General features: G+C 45.4%; 1 protein-coding gene across 5 annotated transcripts in view; it reads right to left on the reverse strand.

Annotated features, from left to right (window-relative positions):
* Positions 1-19,971, reverse strand: part of RNF144A (ring finger protein 144A) — a 190,377-nt gene that overhangs the window by 113,527 nt on the left and 56,879 nt on the right. The gene's annotated exons all lie outside the window — the stretch shown is intronic.

Genomic DNA, 19,971 nt, shown 5'->3' on the forward strand with positions numbered 1-19,971 from the left:
AACACCAATGGAAGCAACAATCAAGAAATCAAACAAGGTAAGACCCTGGGCAAATCTGCTGCACAAGAATGTTGCAGACAAATATGTCACTTTGAGGAGGAGGGGCACCTGATGCAAGCCATAGTGTTTTCAATTTTCTCACATGCAAGTGAAAGTTGGGCAACAAATTAGGAAGATTCGAAAAGAACCGAATACCATTTCCTCCAAATGTAAGACATCCCCCGAAAATAAGTCCTACTTACAGTTTTGCCTCTCGCTGAAATATAAGGCACCCCTCCGAAAATAAGACCCCCCTGAAAATAAGCCCCCCCCCAGCTAGCGTAACTCTGGACCATAGTGGTGGCACCGCCAAGCAGCTCACTGTTGACCACAGCACAGCCAGAGCAGACAGGAAGTACAAGGTTTCTTTTAATAAAACAATAAATGTGTACCATATTCTTCTTCATGGAAAAATAAGACAACCTCTGAAAATAAGACCTAGCGCATCTTTGGGAGCAAAAATTAATATAAGATACTGTCTTATTTTGGAGGAAACAGGGTATTTAAATGATGGCATTTCCTTGAATGTACCGTGGACTTCCAGAAAAATAAATGTGTCCTGAAAGAAGTACAACTGGAATTCTCCTTAGAAGCAAGGATGACAACCTTTGTGCCATGGACTTTGGCCATGTTACCAGGAAGAGAACTCACTCACTCACTCTTTGCCATCGAGTAGACTCCGACTCATAGCGGCCATGCAGGGAAGGACAGACTGCCTCTGTGAGTTTCTGAGACTATAGCTTTTCAGGGGCATAGAAGCCCCATTTTTCTCCCTAGTAGCTGCTGGTGGCTTTGAACTGCTGAACTTGCAGTTGGCAGCCCAACTCACAACCACTAAGCCACTAGAGCTCCACAGGCCCAGGGCAGGGTTTGGGGAGGAAAGACATCATGCTTGACAAAGTAGAGGGCCAGAGAAAGAAAGGAAGACCCTTAGTAAGGTGAATTAGCACAGTGGATACATGGTGTTGTTAGGTGCCATCAAGTCCATGCCGACCCACAGAGACCCTCTGCACAACAGAAAGAACACCTGCTCAGTCCTGTGCCCTTGTTCCCAGAACCGAGTCCATCGTTGCAGCCACTGTGTCAGTCCATCTCCGTGAGGGCCCACTACTGCACCGAGCACGATGGACACATACAGGACCACGGTGAGCACGGTGAGGGGCCAGGCAGGGTTTGGCTCCGAGGGACACAGGTCACTATGAGTGGGAACTCCTACTATAGTTCCATCAACAAACTTTTATAATCTGAGAAGTGGCCATGGCACCTGTGATCCTTTTTCCTACAATGCATAATCTTTCTGTAAAAGATATTGATCAGAAGAGAATGCCCTCAGGGATCTCCCACCTAGAAAGCCAAATTTCACAAATCAAATTGTCATTGCTAGACTGGTTAGCCTGTTTCAAGTCAATATATAAATGTTTCCTCTTCCTCTGTTTCATAGGGTCTAAGGTATTTCCCTATTCGTTTACTTTTTAAAATGACAATTATGACTAAATCAGATCACTTCAATCTTCTTCCTTAAAGTTTATAATCCAGAAAGTGTGATGGAGCCCAGGTGTACTCTGTAATACACAGGATGGCCACTCAGTCTTATTCCTCTGTACAGAATAGGCACCAATCATTTTCCACACATCTGCATAGTGACCTTTCTCAAATGAAAACCACCATACAAGATTACAGGAGAACCACTGGGCTGCTAACCAAAAGGCTGGTGGTTCAAACTCAGTAGCAGTCTCATGGGAGAAAGCTGAGGCTGCATGGTTCAGTAAAGAGCTAGTCTTAGAAACAATAGGGAACAGTTATATTCTGTCCTAAAGGGTAGCTATGTGTTAGAATCAACTTGATGGCAGTGAGTCTACTAGGCACAGGCTTACTATGGGATTTTTTCCTTTAAATTTTATTAAAATGTTTGTAGCAGTTTTATTGGCATATAAGTAACATACCATGCGATTTGATGCTTTCAATATATTAAAGAGTGGTGCAATCAGCACCACAATTTTAGATAATTTCCTTTATTAACTCCACATTCCCCCCACAACCTCTTCTCCCATAACCTTAAGAAACTATTTGTCTAGTTACTGTTTTTATAGATTAACCTATCCTAGATTTCCTATAAAGAAAGTCACAATAAATGAATGAATGAATGAATGAATGAATAGATAATAAATAAAACCCAATAACAACAAACTACAGAAAACCCTCAATGCAAAGGAAGCAGAAAAACTAGAAAAAAATTAAAATGAGTCAAAAAGGGAAACAAATGATGAAGTGTTAGCCTGTAACCTAACTTCATCTGCATTAATCTACTTTCCAATGCACTGTATCTGATAGCAAGCCTTTTGACATCCTTGGTCAATGCTGAGAAGGAATTCTCTGAAGGCTTAGTCCCCATGGGGACTCTGCAAGTGGCTTTGGGGTTTTACTGTCATCCATAGCCTTCCACAAACCTCGAAATTTATGCTCTAGTACAATTCTCTCCTCTGGTCTTGGATTTTATTATTTACAATCCTTGGATCATACAGGGTGATATACTTCTTCCATATAGATTTAGATTACACTTCACTTAAATGGCAAAAAAAAATGAAAGAGTAGCAAAATGAATAATAAAATTTTGTTTTAAAACAACCAACATCTAAGGCAGGGGTCCTCACACTTTTTAAACAGGGGGCCAGTTCACTGTCCCTCAGACCATTGGAGGGACAGACTATAGTTTTTAAAAAACCACTATGAACAAATTCCTATGCACATTGCACATATCTTATTTTGAAGTAAAAAAACAAACGGGGCAAAAACACCCAGCGGGCTGGATAAATGTCCTCAGCAGGCTGCATGTGGCCCGGGCAGTAGTTTGAGGACCCTGCTCTAAGGTTTGTAAGTGTTAAGAGCTTTACTAAAGAAGTTGCCTTAATCACCATCACAATGATATGTGTATGCTGTCTCCTTACAGATAAACCAATAGTTAAAAGGCTAAATACCCGTAAGTTACATAAAAAATACACACATACACACACGCGCGCGCGCGCGACATGATGGAAAAGATTGTTAAATGCAATCAAAGCTAATACTGTTTCCATCAAACCATCCACTGCCCAGGAGCCCGTGTCAGTGGTTACGGTTAAATGTAGAGCAGCACCCACTGCTGGACAGTGTGAACCCACGAGTTGTTCCCAATTGGAAAGGTATGGCATGGTGTTTTACACACAATTTTTCTTTTAAATCATACACGCACGAGCCATGGAAAATTTCAAAAACATCAATAATAAACCAAACTCACCGCCGCCGAGTCAATGCCAACCCACAGCAATCCTGCAGCACTGTCCTTTTGTGTTTCCAAGACTTTAAATCTTTGCAGGAGCAGACAGCCTCATCTTTCTCTCATGGAACCACTGGCAAACTTGAACCAATGACTTTGTGGTTAGCAGCTTCATGTACAGTCCATTATACAACTAGTGGGTTTAATTTCACACAAGAAAGCAGACTTCTTTCTTTTTTTCTTTCATTGGGAGCTCTTATAGATATTAAAACAATCCATAATTAAATTAGATCAAGCATAATTGTACAGTTGCTGCCACCATCATATTCAAAAAATTTTCTTTCTCCTTGAACTTTTTGATATCAGCTCCCCTTACTTCCCCCACCTTACCCGCCAAGAAGGAACCCTTATTACCCTGTTTCCCAGAAAATAAGACAGTGTCTTATATTAATTTTCACTCCCAAAGATGCGCTAGGTCTTATTTTCAGGGGATGTCTTATTTTTCCATGACGAATACGATACACATTTATTGTTTATTGCTTTATTGTCTTATTAAAAGAGACCTCGTACTTCCTGTCTGCTCCAGCTGCACTGTGGCCAACAGTGAGTTGCGTGCCACTGTGGTCCAGAGTCCAGAGTTACAGTAGCTTCGGGGGGACTTATTTACGGGGAGGTCTTATTTTCAGAGGGATGCCTTCTATTTCAGCGAGAGGCAAAACTGCAAGTAGGTTGTATTTTCGGGGGATGTCTTCCTTTCAGGGAAACAGGGTATTAATATAGATATATTGGCCATATCTGTTGTGTGTGTGCGTGCGTGCACGCGCAATGGGTTGGGTTTTTAAATTTTTATTAGGGGCTCATACAACTCTTATCATAATCCATACATACATCAGTTGTGTAAAGCACATTTGTACATTCATTGCCCTCATCATTCTCAAAACATTTGCTCTCCACCTAAGCCCCTGGCTTCAGCTCATTTTTCCCCTACCTCCCTGCTCCCCGGTCCCTCATGAATCCTCAATAATTTATAAATTTTTATTCTGTCATATGTTGCACTGCCTGATGTCTCCCTTCATGCACTTTTCTATTGTCCATCCCCCAGGGAGGAGGTCACATGTAGATCCTTGTAATCGGTTTCCCCTTTCCAACCCACTCTCTCTCCACCCTACCGGTATCCCCACTCTCACCACTGGTTCTGAAGGAATCATGTGTCCTGGATTCCCTGTGTGTCCAGTTCTATCTGTACCAGAGTACATCCTCTGGTCTAGCTGGATTTGTAAGGTAGAAATGGGGTCATGATAGTGGTGGGAGGGGAGGAACCTTTAGGAACTAGAAGAATGTTGTGTGTTTCATCGTTGCTACATCGCACCCTGACTGGCTCATCTCCCCCTGAGACCCTTCTGTAAGGGATGTCCAGTGGCCTACAAAAAATGGGCTTTGGGTCTCCACTCCACACTCCCCCCTCATTCACAATGCTATGATTTTTTGTTCTGATGATGCCTGGTGCCTCGTGATCACACGGGCTGGTGTGCTTCTTCCCTGTGGGCTTTGTTGCTTCTGAGCTAGATGGCCGCTTATTTACCTTCAAGCCTTTAAGACCCCAGACACTATATGGGCACCATCAACTTTCTTCACCACATTTGCTTCTTCACCCACTTTGTCTTCAGCTATTGTTGGGAAGGTGAGCATCATGGAATGCCAGTTTAATAGGACAAAGTATTCTTGCACTGAGGGAGTCCTTGAGTGGAGGCCCAATGTCCATCTGCTGCCTTAATACTAAACCTATAAATATATGCACATAGATCTGTTTCCCTACACTCATATAAATATATTTACATATGTACATTCCAGTCTTTGGACCTCTAAAAATACCCTTTGTTACCTAGTTCTTTCCTCTATTTCCTTTGACTTTCCTCTTGTCCCACTATCATGCTCAGTCTTCATTTGGGCTTCAGTAATTCCTCTTGGTTACATTACCCTTGATCACACCCTACCAGGCCTCCTACACCCTCCTCACCACTGATTTGGATCACTTGTTGTTCCCTTGTTGCTGGGTTTGTTAACACCACTACCTTTCCCCACACCTCCCCCTCTCCCATGTCCCCCCGGAACTGTTGGACCTGTTGTTTTCTCCTCCAGATTGTTCATCCAGCCTATCTTATTTAGACAGACCTGCGGAGATAATAACATGCACAAAAACAAGACAAAGCAAAACCAACCAACAAAATAAAACGACAAGCCAATGACCAAAAATCAAAACACAACAACAAGAAAGAAAAGCTTGTAGTTAGTTCAAGGACTGTTTGTTGACCTTTAGGAGTATTATTCAGTCGAGTCTGTTTGGGCTCCAAGCCTTGGCCCCAAAGTCTATTTTCAGTATTCCCTGGGGACTTTGTTGCTCTGTTCCCCTTGCTGTTCTGTTCCATGCCCTTAGTGTTTTGCCTTGGTGTGGTGGGATCAGATTGGGCGCAATTCCCACACCGTGTCTCCAGCGTTGTCCCCTGTAAGGCTATGGGTCAGTAAGGAATGTTGTGTCTCATAGTAGGGTCAGCCATGTGATCTTCTCTGTGGATTGGCTGCTCTGAGCAGGAACATTGTCCTCAAGGCTTGGTGGGCCAGGATGTGCTCCAGTCTCTCAGCCATATCTTATACCATCCAATGTATCCATTCGCCTACAATTCTGTTATTCATTCCCCTCGGGCAGGGTTATACAGTCATCGTTACTATAAATGCCCTCTTTCCCCTTTGCTCCCCCTCTTTTATATACGAACACACATGTCTGGGGAACTTGTCAGCGTGCTACTGACCCATAATCTCACAGGGGGCAGCCTACTCGTGAATGTGAGACCAGCAAAGTCCCTGCAGCCCTGCACTCTTGCTGCCCTTCTCCACAGGGCCAAGAAGACACACTGAGACCCTATGTCACCATCAGTTTTAGTACAGACATCATTCAGCTGTGGACAGCGTTTACAGCACTTCTGCCCAAACTCATTTGGCCTACTTCCTTTTCTTTTTTCCAGGAAAAAACAATTGCCCCCTGGCAATTAAAAATTGTTGTACTCTCGCCCATAAACCAGGGTGCAGGTAGATGTCTATTTGCCTTTGGAGCCCCCACCCCTTGCTCTCACTGTCCCACACCTTCCAGAAGTATTGCCCACTTTAGGAAACACTTCTCATAATTGCACGGAGCGACTGACTTTGCGGTTAGCAGACAAAGGTATAGAGCACTATACCACTAGCAGGTTTAATTTCAAAGAAGAAAGATTTTTTTTAAAGCTTTTAAAAGTATCTTGAATGACCTAGCAAGATTAAATCATGGCTTATCCAGGCAGTGAACAAACAAGCCTCACTTCAATTATCTTTTCTCTGTACCCCATTCCTTCTGAGCTATCGCTGTGTTCTCTTTAAATCCAAGAATGCTATATTTCTTCAGTTACATGTTTTGCCTATCACCTCGCACAGGACATGTGAGGCCCCACGTTGAATTTTATAAGTGACAAGCAGGGTCTAGAGACACACATACACTGTCCATGACTGACGTTCTCTATCAAAGCACAAGTAGAGGCTCGTTTCCTGGTCTGCTTTATAGCTTTAGGAAGGAAACGCTGCACGGCCAATTTCAATACAAGAAAAAGAAAGGAAGCCCGGTGTGAGAGTCCCTCTGGAAACCTCAGAGATTTCTTGGCTCCATTATACATTCCATTTCCAAAGGCACAAGTGTACAGAAAGCACAGAACCCCTACCTTATTTCAAAGCAGAAAACAACAAGAGCTCAGGCAAGAAAATTTAAAGAGGGCCACACTGCAAGGGGGGAAATGCTTCCTTTCCTCCACCCATGTTTCCATTGGCTGCCACCCACTGTCCTAAAATACTCTCCCAGATACTGGAGGGAATCAGTATATTCCTCTTCAAACAAGTCCTTAAGAATCACAAATGTGAGGAGCTGGGAGGTCTTGGAAAACCAGAGGCCACAGAGAGGAAGCACCACGGAGCAAAGATGTCTGTCGTTATTCTCAAACACATGGTGCTACATGCAGCACCTTGAGATCACAAATCCCATTTTATGCTTGTTGCGTGCTGGGGAGTCCGAGAACTCACTTGCTATTCCAGCAAGAGTACTCCCACCTCCCTCGGAGGTGAACTCATCAACTTGCACCAATAGCTCTGCTTCTTCAGTTGCCTAAGCAACCGACGTGCAAACTTAGTGGGTACTTCCTCTGTCTGACCTCTCCAGTCCTCTGGATTCTTTCTACCACTTCTGACCCAGGCAACCCCCCAGACCCTGCACCGGGAGAGCAAATGTGCAAGCCACTAGATTCCATGACACACCCACCACACTGTGAGCGGCAGAGTTCCTTGGAGATATGATCAGCCAGGAGCATGCGTACATTTAAGTCACCTTCTCCAGTCCTAACACTTGGCGATTATGGGCCTGCTCCTGGCAGTTCAGAGGCCGTTCTCTCCTTGAGGAAGTGTGTAGATTTAGGATAAGCCAGTGGGGTACTTTAGGAGCACATCCAGCCTGAAGGAGAGCACAGGAATGATCCGAGGAGCAGCAAACACTTGGTGCACAAGTACGATGAGCCTCACACAAGGCCAGTATGAGGATCTAGAGGATGACTGAAGACCCTGCTTATTGGATCAATTACAGTTCTCAGTAAAACACACAAGGCCCTTCACAAAGACTCCCCCCTGCCCTGGTTCTGCATCCTTTTCAGCACCGCCTCGCTCACTGTACACCAGCCCAGCTCATGATCCAGATCCCCACACGAGCATTCTAAGGAAAGGAGAACTTGGCCAACATGTCTGCATCCTGTAAGACAGCTAACTTGGCCTTTCAGAGTGCACACATGACCTACAGGTGCTGAGAGGAATGAACGTTGGCAGATACTTACGAATGTCTAAAAGGCACCCAGCACATGGCCGATGCCCTTGCCAATACAGGAAAGAATGAGGTGTCCAGTAAGAAGCATGCAAGAACCCCTCTGCCTTATGCCCACCATGGAGAAGCCTTCCGCAGCGAGGAAACACGGTTTCTGTCCCCGTGCCAAAAACAGGTTGAAACAAAGCATAATCGATGCCACTGAATGAACGCATATAGAAGGCGCGGATTTGGAGACTGTTTTGTATTTAAAAATCATCATCCTCATCATGCAGTAATTAGTACAAGGAGAAAGAAAATGTTCTAAAACGGACTGTGGAACTCTTCTTTGTAAGACTGAATTGTATGCTATGTGGAAGAAGTGTCAATAGAAAAAATTTAGTGGGTGATAGCAGTGCAGTGTCTGCCTTCTAAGGTGACAGCGAGGCACTGGATGAAACACGTGTCTGCACCAAGTGCATTCCCCACATCAGAGTTCCCTAAATAACGCAGCTCAGTAGAGAAAGCGGGCCAGGCCCACACCAAAAGGAAAGGGAAGACGGATTCCAAGCCTTTTAAAAATACAGGTAAAGCGCCCTAATACTGACTACAAGTGCAAGACACCCCAGTCGCAAGCGTTTCTATGAAGCGACCAGAGTCCCCTTCACTGTCCTGTCTCTTTCCGTGACAGCACGTGTCCTTGCCGGTCCCCATAAACTCAATCCCCACCATGGCAACTGTGTGTGCAGAATAAGATTGTTCCCCAGCGTGGTCCTCCTCCCCCACTCCTCGTCTCCTGCTCCTTTTCCCTTCTCCTTTTTCTCCTCCTTCCTCCAACTTCTTATTCCGATTCAGATAATGGTGAACAGAATTTCACACTCAAAAATTCACACACATTTTTTTCGTGTGACTAAGTGTAATGGTCACAACACCACAACACTGAGCCCATCTCCTCCCTGTGACCCTGCTGTCCTAGCTCTTCCTCAGATAAATGCAAGGTGTGCATGCCTCCCTGCTACTCTTATTCCCTCATAGGTCTGTTGTTGGCGGGAAATTGAGTGTGGAAGTGAGTTCCCTTTCAGACCTGCGAGGGGTCTCAGGACCCCAGTCTTGGGTCCGCGAGTCTCTGTCTGACCGGTGAGGATGGTCTGTTTTATGAATTGAGTTCTGTTCCACATTTTTTTTTGGTCCAAGGCCTTTGAAGGGGAACTTTTTAAGAACAATCCCACTGGATTTCCAAAGCTGTGATCATTCAAAAGCAGCTAGACTGCACTCACGAGAGGCCCCGCTGGGTGGTTAGTGCGGTATTGAGATCATCTGCATGTGAGTGACAGCTAACTCAAGAGGAGATTTGCAGGCTACAGCTACCATTACAGCCTAGGAGGCCATAGGGCTCCTAGGATATCTGAGTTTATTTCCACAAAGAATACTCTGGAAGGTCAATTGGGGACACAAATGACATCCCACCCTGGTTCTCCTCCTTCACAGACCAGCTGCGTGCCATGGGGATTTAGACATGGCACCAGACCTCTCTAGGGGCCTCAGACCCCATGTGTGTACCAGCAGGCAAGCTGATGCAGAGCCCTGAAGGTGCCTCTGCGGCTGCAGGAGGATTCAGGAAAAATTGAAAGAAGGGTCTCAGTCCCGCGCCCTGACGTAGACAGGGTACGCTATTTCATTCGGGAGCATAGCAGGGGAGGGGATGAAAAGATCTGCTGCCAAAGGGGGGGAAGTTTGCAAATACATGGACTTCATAAATACTAATCCCCTACTCAGCCTAGCGCACTCTCCTTCTAATCTAACCACTGTGAACAGACTCTGGATCCAGCTTTCTCCAAGTAAAATCATGCCACCTGCCCTCGTGTAAGGAAAGGAAAAAAGACACATGAACTCCCCTAGTTTGCAAGCATGCGGCTGAAATGGGGTAAGTGGCATGTTTCAGCCCGCCCTGGCCAGATGATCCTGCATGCCCTGCTATGAGATTCATCAGAATGACCACTAAATTGGGAAAGAGCCATTCAGCTAAGGCCTCTTTGAGAAATGAATGACGGTTACATGAATTTCCCCAGAATAGTGAACCCTGAGGCCGAAACCACATCAAAGTGCCAAGAACTTCCCAGTATGAGTCAGAGAAGAAGGTGGCCATGTATGAGGTAGAAGACCTGACCCTAATAATGCTACAGAGCAAGCTAGAGCTCCGCCAGTCATTGCATATGTAGAACCAGGCCTTATTTGATCACGGTTTAGGTGCCGCAGAGGTGACAGAGATCTAAGCCATTTGAGCTACGGTGACAGGGAGTGGACTACGTCCTAACCACAGAAAAGAGGAGGCAGCTCCTGCTGCAGACACTGATGTTCTCAGAAGCCCTGGGTAGGGTGCTGTGAGTTGGAATCATCTCAGTGCAGATGGCTCTACCTAAAGCACAACGTTGTCCCCACTCCAAAATGGGGCAGAAAGATGGGAAAAGAAAGCAAGGAAGATCCGTCCCTCCCTCCCTTTTACCTCTATCATTTAGTTGACTTTTGTCCTCAAAAATTCCCTTTTGACTCGCTGAATCTTTTACCAGCCTTCCCATAGACACAGTATACAGAGCCTCCAGCTTCAAAGGGGACTGCAGAGGCAAAGCCGGGAGGTGATCAAATTCCAACATCCCGGCTCTACGTGGTGGCTGCCCACGACAGACACTCTGCACGGCTGCTGCTGCTTCCATCTGTCAAATTCCAGTGAAATGCGACAGAAACCTTCTGGCAAATCCACGTGCTTCCCTGGGATTTCAGCCTACCTCCCTCTAGTCCAGTTTGTCACTGAGGAATGGCACGTCTAAAATTTGGTGGCCTCAACTGTAATCCCCCAAAAGAAGAGCAAGTATGTGGTGTCAAGGTGCAGAGAAAGAATACACGTTGACATTTGGTGGTGTGAGAGGGCAGGTGGCAGATGGCCCAGTACTGTACGGCTGCACGTTTGGAGAGAGGGTGGAAGGAAAGGAAGCCCTGCCTCTGACCAACAAGAAAACCTGTCGCAGAGCAGACACTAGGCAGCAGGAGCTGTCGTGGTGGTGGAGCGTGGCCATATTTAGAGGGACTGTTGGGAGTCCACAAATATGTTCAGGGAGCCAACTCAGAGGGAAGGGGTGTAGGCTGAGGTGCTGTGGGGGGACCTGGGAAAACCAAGCAGTGTGTCCAACCCACGCCCCTGCCAATTCCATAAGACACCCTGTGCAGTACCAGGCACTTTAGGGGACACATGCCAAAATGAGCAATAGTCAGGCCAGCTTACCTCAGAGGAGCAATCATGTCCAGGATCTGCCTATACACAATCACATCTGTGTCAGTCTGGGTTGACCAGAGAAACAAATTCAGGGAGGCTCATATGTGTATAAGAAAGAGTTTTATAGACAATAGCAATGGAATATTGCGAAAACACCCCAGCCCAGTCCAGATCAAATCATAAGTCCGATATTAGCCCATATGTCCAATACCAATCTAAAAATTCTCTTCAGACTCACAAGACACATGTAATGACCCCAAATGCAGGAAGGTCACAGGACAGTGGGTGGAAAGTCTTATGTATCCAGTGGCGGTGGAAGCATCTCAGCCCTGCTAGGGCTCTAGCTACATTGGCATCACTCCATGTGGCTTGTCGTCAGAAATGTCTCCCAGGGAGTGAGTGTATCTGGCCTCAGTGAGGTCATCAAGCTACGACCTGACTGACAACCCTTCTGGACTGCTAGACTCCACCTCTTCACAAGTTGACACCAGAGTAGCTAAAGAGTTCCTTCATCTCCCAGTAAGTGAGCCCAAGAGGAATTTTTTTAATGCCATTAATTTAATTCAAAACCAAACCCACTGCCATTGAGGACAGGTAGAACTCCCTGGTGAGTTTCTGAGACTGAAACTCTTTCCAGGAATAGAAAGCTATATCCTTCTCTCAGATAGTGGCTGGCAGTTTCGAACTGCTGACCGTGTGGGTACCAGCAGTGTATCTACTACACTCCCGGAACTCCTTAAAATTCATTTAACGAGTATCTACATATTCCATAAGTGCCTTTGGTGGACAGGCACTCTCAAAGCTTGATTGGATGACTGTGCTTTGTGCCAACACTGTGGCCTACTGATAAGCTAAGTAAATCAGTGACCCCAAGGGCTGAGCAAGACAAGTGTTGAAGGAGGCAAGTGTAAGAAGACAGAGAAAGAGCTTCTAACTCAGACAGCAGCCCAGGGGAACCTGCCTGTGCACAGAACTGCAGGCCAGGAATCACCACTGGTTCCTCTGGAAAAAGGATAGACTGCAACTCTTTCCCGGTGTAGTTTCCGTCAGGTGTGTGCTGGGGGCCTCCAAATGCCTGGAGATGTATTTTGCTAGGGACTGCCTCGTGGGTTCACATGGAGTCCAAACTTTGCCCTTCAGGACACGGAGTCATGACTAGAGTTTTAAGCATAGTACCTTGATAAATTTATCATTTTGGAAAGATTATTCTGGCAGTATTACAACAGGCAGAGTAGTTTTGTTTCAGGTGAGTAGTAATTGGAACCTCGCCTGCACATTTCCGTGGTGGCACTGTGGGTTAGGTGATGGGTTGCTAATCTCAAAGTCAGGGGTTCAAACTCACCAGTCATGTTGAAGGAGAAAGATGAGGCTGTTTGCTCCCATAAAAATTGATATTCTCGGAAAACCTATATATAGGGTGGCTAGTATGAGTCAGAATCCACTCTGTGTCAGTGATTTTATTATGGTTTACTGAAAGGCTATCACATACTGTTTGAGGGAAGTGGGCTGTGGACCTCCAGGACACCCATACATGTAGAGGCTTTTTCTTATTTTGAAGTTGAGCAGCATCTCAGCTACCACAAGATTAAGACAGAGCATTCCGAGGATATGCCTGGGTTGATACTGAAGTGGGAGAAGTCCTAGTCTTAAAATGCAGTAGATCCAAGAAGCAACTGCAAAGTAACCCACATGTGGCTTTGAAATCCAGTCCACACACATCTGCCAACCTCGGCATGATTCAGTGCAAACCAGGAGTTAATCACAGCCCTGCTTGCAGGGGAGTTGAGGAGATTATTGTGAAATGCCAACCCAAAAGAAATCCAAGAATACTAACCATCTGAAAATGAAAGAACTCTAGCAGAGAGAGAGTAGGTGCATCTGACCCGACGTCAGCACTACCCCTCAATTCTGGGTACCTACTCTATGTCAAGCAGTGTAACAGGCGATGTGGCTGCGAAGACAATCGAGGAACACAAGTCTCCTCGAGGAGCTGCTGCTATGGCTGTGGTCTGTTGATTCGGACTCACGGTGGCTTCTAGGGCAGCGTGGAACTGCCCCCATTGAGTTTCCCAAGCTGTAAGCTGTATGTGGGCAGATCACCCGCAGGCCAGTATTTAATCACTGTGCCTCCTATCCCAGAACTGAACCGAGAGGACACCTCGGTGTCAAACCCATGCCTAGGTGAATTTGACAGCTCCTTACCATGCAATCTGGGATATTTTGGAATATCCTTATGCCAATATGCCTTAAAAAGACTCTGAGGGGGGGAAAAAAAGACTCTGACACACTGTCTTTTTAAAGGTCCCGAGGCTTCACAGTCATGTCATATTTTTATAGTTCATTTCAGAATAGTCGAGAGCTGTACAGATTCTGTGCTCACTCTGAAATTAACTAGCATTTAAGTGCACTGATTATAGCTGCAAACATACTTCTTGGTCCAGTATGTGGTTGGAGAGGTGGATGGGCAAGAAGCTGGGGAACTTGACAGCATAAAAATAGCATGCGGTCTGTCTGTCTGAAAAGAATCAATCCTCTGTGACTAAGAAAGGGCCTGTAGCAAACAAAAGTCAGAATGAAGCTGGGTTTCTGTCACCATATCCTGCTACTGGGTACTCACCAGCTCTTTTGCAATCTGGGAGACACAGCTGACAGACACAGAGCTGGGGGCTGAAACAGAACAGGTGAGGAGGCTTGGCATTTGGGGATCACCCAAGGAGATTTAGCAATCAGGATCACCCAGGCAAAACTTCTGGACATGACACTAGATTTAAGGAAAATAACTCAAAATAAAACCACACCGATCATTTTCTAATTGGCTTTGGCCAAAGTAGCACCTGTACTCAAGGTTGTGGAAATGAGTTATAAGTGGCGGGGAGAGTCACAGGAGACTGTACAATGAGCTCTGATCCAATCACAAGTCCTCTGAACTTCTAATTCTTCCACTGCAGAACTGTAGGGGCTGAAATTAAACTGCTTCTGGAGGTTCTGCAGGTTAGCCCAAGCTGCTCCCATCTGATTGGCTGTGTTCCCTTCTTTTTTCCTTTCTTTTTCTTTCCATGACACTGGCTTGCCACATAAGACTTCCTTTCAGAAAAGAAAAAGCAAACACAAACAAAAAAGGACATTACACCACCTCTGTCTTAGTTAGTAGTGGTGCCACATCAGAAAGATCATGGGAAGAAAGGCTTTAACAAACAGAAATGCATTTCCTTCCAGTTTCAAGGGCCAGAAGTACACATTAAGCGCACCAGCTTTGGAGAGAGGGGAAGCTTTCGTTCTTGTCAGCCCTGGAGGGAAGGTCTCATTCCCTTTCAGCATCTGTGGTCCCGGTGTCCCTCAGAGATTGCTAACTGTCTTCACCCAGTCTTCCCGAGTCCAAATGGTTCTCCAGGCAGAAACACCAGGACCTAAGAGAATAGTCCTCATCCTTGCTGACACTCAGGACTCTCTCTCTTACTCCACGGCAGGGAGAAGAGCGAAGGTTTTGCTGCCATCCCCCAGGGACACTGCGTCCAGGTGGAAGCAGGCCTGTAACCTGAGTAAGGATGGTGAGGTTTTCTTCAGAAGGTGAGGCCAAATCAAGCCAAACTCACTGCCGCTAAGTCCATGCAATATCTCATCCTAATTCTGCCTCCTTAGCCTGACACACCTAACCTCTCCTTCTTTAATATAACCTAATCCAGGCTCATTAAATACAGGCTGAGGCCTCTCTCAGAGGACTGGGATCATGGCTTAGCCAATTCGACACACAATCTGATCCATGGCAAACACCAAAATAAGCTTTGAAACCCACATTCCGCACACTCTCCACACGTTTCTTTAAGCTCCACTTCCTAAATTTCTGTACCCAGACACATCAGTGATGCCTTACAAAATATGTCCAGAAAAAAGGGGGATGTCTTATCTTGTCCAAATATCTCTGTACCAGGGGCACCTAATAAACTCATCCGATAACGAAACCCTGATGTGTCTCAGAATTTCAAGTCACTATGAAAAATGGAACCAGGAAAGTGATTTCACCATCTTTGGGGGCGATGGGGCATAAGTCATAAGTGTCACTTTGTAAATGCTGATGCTTGTTCACTTCAAACAATAAGGAGAAAATAAAACAACTGGGAAAAATCTAACCCATTACCCTTGGTAGTAACTAATGTCAATGTTGGGGGGGGGGGCTTGTGGGTTGTTGTTTTTGTGTTTTGTTTTTTCTTTTCTTTCAATGTTGTGCTTTGTGTACACGATATCTTAAGTTTCTCTTCTTAAATACAGCTTAGCTCTGAATCACTCATATAGTTCTAATTAACCCCCCCAAATCTTGTCTATTCTGATCATTTTTGTACCCACCTAACTGGCATTCTACCTAAGTGTCATTGTTACTTGATACCAATGAACAGACAATTCCCCTCGCTGGTACTCTGACTCTGAAATGGATCTTTAACCCCCAAACAAAAACCAACGCGAAAGCAAGCCCGATACCATACAGCAGGCGCCGACTCAGAAACCCCATGTGTAACAAAGGAGCGCCAACGGCAGGATCTGCTGACCAGTGCAAACCCACCAGTCCAGAGAACGATGAGACTGTCAATTCTCATGAAAAAAAAACTTTTTTATTAGTTTGGACTAATATATGTAACGTATCATTCCATATTTCAGCCACGTCAAGTAGAATTGGACAATCATTTCTGGCCATTCTTTTTACATGGACTCCTTGACATCGTCTCCCTTTTACACTTACTCCCCCCGCCCCAAACATCTTCTTTGACTTGCTGTCCCTATAGGTTCATCAACCTGAGTTTCATAGACTGAAAAACAGAAAAGCATGTAACACAGCTTCAAGAGGGTGACCTCCGTCGACATAGCACCTTGGAGATACACTCTACTCTGAACAAACAAAAACCACACAAAATAATACAAACCAAAAATACAGTGAAAATTTTAAACCAGATCAGGGACAGCCTGATAAAAATGGTATAGTCTCAGAAACCCAAAGGGGAAGCTCTATCCTGTCCTATGCTGTCACTCTGAGTCAGAATCAACTCAGGGGTAGGGAGTTTGAGTGTTTCAGTATAAAGATTCCTTCACTAGACAACACCTAAAGTGTGATTAAAACAAAATCAACTATTGACTCCGCTAATGCATGATTCTTTTCCTGCCTCATTTAATCTGTTGGCACGTCTTTCTCTAGTGTTTCTCATTTGAATTAATGTCCCTTTTAGAGGCCATATTTCTTTTTTTGAAATGGCAATGGTTGAAGGGATCAATTATCAGGCATCAAAGAACAAAAAATCATATCATTGACTGCACACCTCCATGATAGGATCGCTGAAGACAAATGGGTGCATAAGCAAATGTGGCGAAAAAAGCTGATGGTGCCCGGCTATCAAAAGAGATAGTGCCTGGGGTCTTAAAGGCTTGAAGGTGAACAAGCGGCCATCTAGTTCAGAAGCAAAGAAGCCCACATGGAAGAAGCACACCAGCCTGTGCGATCACGAGGTGCCAAAGGGACCAGGTATAAGGCATCATGCAAAAAAACCAGATATATATATATGTATATATGTGTGTGTGTGTGTAAATATGTGTACATATATACCATATTGAATGAAGGGGGAGGTGCAGAGTGGAGACCCAAGGCCCAAGTGTCGGCCACTGGAGATCCCCTCATAGAGGGGTTTAGGAGAGGAGATGGGTCAGTCAGGGTGCGAGGTAGTACCGATGAAGAACACAGCTTTCTTCCAGATCCTGGATGCTTCCTGCCCCCAACTACCATGATCCGAATTCTACCTTGCAGGACTGGATAGGGCAGAGGCTGTACACTGGTACATATGAGGGCTGAAGGTACAGGGAATCCAGGGTGGATGATACCTTCAGGACCAAGGGTGTGAGGGGCGATGCTGGGAGAGTGGAGGGTGAGTGGGTTGGAAAGGGGGAACTGATTACAAGGATCCACATGTGATCTCCTCCCTGGGAGATGGACGGCAGAGAAGGGTGGGGGGGGAGACCCCGGACAGGGCAAGATATGACAAAATAACAATATATAATTTACCAAGGGCACATGAGGGAGGGGGGAGTGGGGAGGGAGCGGGGAAAAAAAGAGGACCTGATGCAAAGGGCTTAAGTGGAGAGCAAATGCTCTGAGAATGATTGGGGCAGGGAATGTGCGGATGTGCTTTATACAATTGATGTATGTATAGGTATGGATTGTGGTAAGTGTTGTATGAGCCCCTAATAAAATGTAAAAAAAGAAAAGAGAAAGAAAATGATTAGGGCAAAGAATGTACAGATGTGCTTTATACAATTGATGCATGTATATGTATGGATTGTGATAAGAGTTGTATGAGCCCCTAATAAAATGTTTAATTAAAAAAAAAGAAATGGCAATGGTTGGTGGTGATGTCACAGACACTCCTGAGTAAGGGAGGGGTCTTTTGTTACAGCTGGATGATGCCGCCTGGGTGCCATAGCCTTGGTGTACAAGAGAGGGAGCTATAAGAGCAGAGTCAACTCCTCCCTGGCCCTTTGCCTTCTGCAGGAGCTGGATCCTGGTCTGGTTCCTTGATCAGTCTCCTGTTGCACAGCATGCTGATCCCAGGAGCCATCAGTCAACTGCTGATGGTGGGTTTATTTGGCTGACTTTGGACTTCTGCATCCACCAGCCTGTGCCACCTGCTGTCTCTCCTTAGTCAGCCTACTTCCTGTTCATCAGCTTCTACAAGTCAGAAGAAGCCTGACTTGAACCGACTGGCCATTTCTTGATATAAACCTCTTTCTACATATAACACACACAAGCATCACTGGTGTGCTTCCAGAAAAGACCCAACTCAACACTCTTGTTTTGTTTGTGCGTTATTTTCATAATTCCTACTAGTGTTCTGTAGGTTTCCCTTACATCTTACAGACATACGTAGGTGTGTGTGTATATGATCCATTGATCCTTATTTGATTTGTCAAAGTCTGCATTATTATGACAGGTAACCAAATTTGAGCTTGTACTGAAACTGACAGCTTAAATTCAGTAGTATAGAATATTACATAAGACTACTAATTGAGATCACTTCAGGTAGATGAACCCAGAGAAAGTCTTGCTGATTGGAGTTTGTCAATCACAAACAGATAAATATAGCATGAGACCACGGTGAGGATGAGTTAGTTAGTTTGTTGTGCCAATAAACCTGGCCGATAAACACATGTGGGGTTAATTGAAGGGCGGAGGGATAAATGGCTCAGTGATCCTTGCCTTTCTAGTTTCCGGGTCTCTTGCTTTCTGATGGTTGGACCAGGGTGCAGCTGCATTAGCCAGTTCCCTGCTTTAGCTGGTGGGGCTCACTTCCTGAGAAGAAGCCACATGGACCTGCCCCGATGCAGCCCTGGGTTCTGAAGCAGCCGTGTGGAGACCCCCGTCAGTGCTGAGATGCTTACACGTTCACTAATTCTGCTTTCCTCCTGCAGTCGGCATCATTGCGTCCATTTTGTGAGATGGAGGAAGACTTTGTGGATTGGTGTTGGACATGTGGGTTAATGGGTTTCTGTTGGACTTGTGAGCTTGGGCAGCACTGGGTTGGGATGTTTTCTTGAGGCGCACTTAACCTTTCTAAAAAACTCTCTCTTATACATGAGTTTCTGTGGATTTGTTTCTCTTAAGTACCGGACTGACACAGAGTATCACAATCAGGGTAAAGGCTTACACACCACAGCAAGCACACTTTGCAGGCTCCCACGATGAAGCAATAAACTAGAAAGTTGAAAAGGAATTGGGGGGAGGGGGGAACACGGCTGGATAGACTATTGAGGCGGTGGGTTGATGACTGGTTTGAACTGGCGAATGCAGCTGAAATGTAAGTAATTCACAATAAAAATTTATTTTAAAAAGAAATACTGATGAGGAGGAAAGTAGAATAAAAACTTGCATTCAGATACTTCTGGAGATGCGGGCACTGAAGCAGCTGTGGGCGAGGTCCATAAGGTGCAAACTAAACTCTAACTGCCCTGGACGAGAGGCTTTCCCTCGTGTGGCAAGAGCAGCGAAGGAGGAGCAGGGATGCGAAGACAAGTGCAGACGGCTTCACCATTTCAAAATGTTACCCCCCAAATTTACCTGATGGCACTGGGGCACCTTAAAGAAAAAGATCACTTAACTCTGCGTGGACTCATTCTTTTCCTTGTTTATCATTTTATTGGGGCTGGTACAGCTCTTATCACAATCCATCCATCCATTCATTGTATTAAGCCTGTTTGTACATATGTTGCCATCATCATTTTCATTCTACTTCCGCCCTTGGTATCAGTTCCTCTTTATTTGTTCCTCTACCAGGAACCCTTGATAATTAAAAAAAAAAAAAAATTTCCCCATGTCTTACACTGACCTCTGCCTCTCATCACCCAGTTTTCTGTTGCTCAGCACCCTGGGGGTGAGAGGGTTAGTACATCGATCATTGTGATTGGTTCCCCCTTGCTTCACCCTACCCTCCTGGTATCACTACTGTCATTCTTGGTCTTGAGGGGTTTATCTGTCCTGGATTCTCTGTGTTGTGAGCTCTTATCTGTACCCGTGTACAT

The sequence above is a fragment of the Tenrec ecaudatus genome, chromosome 8, assembly GCF_050624435.1.
Source record: "Tenrec ecaudatus isolate mTenEca1 chromosome 8, mTenEca1.hap1, whole genome shotgun sequence".
Taxonomy (NCBI): Eukaryota; Metazoa; Chordata; class Mammalia; order Afrosoricida; family Tenrecidae; genus Tenrec; species Tenrec ecaudatus.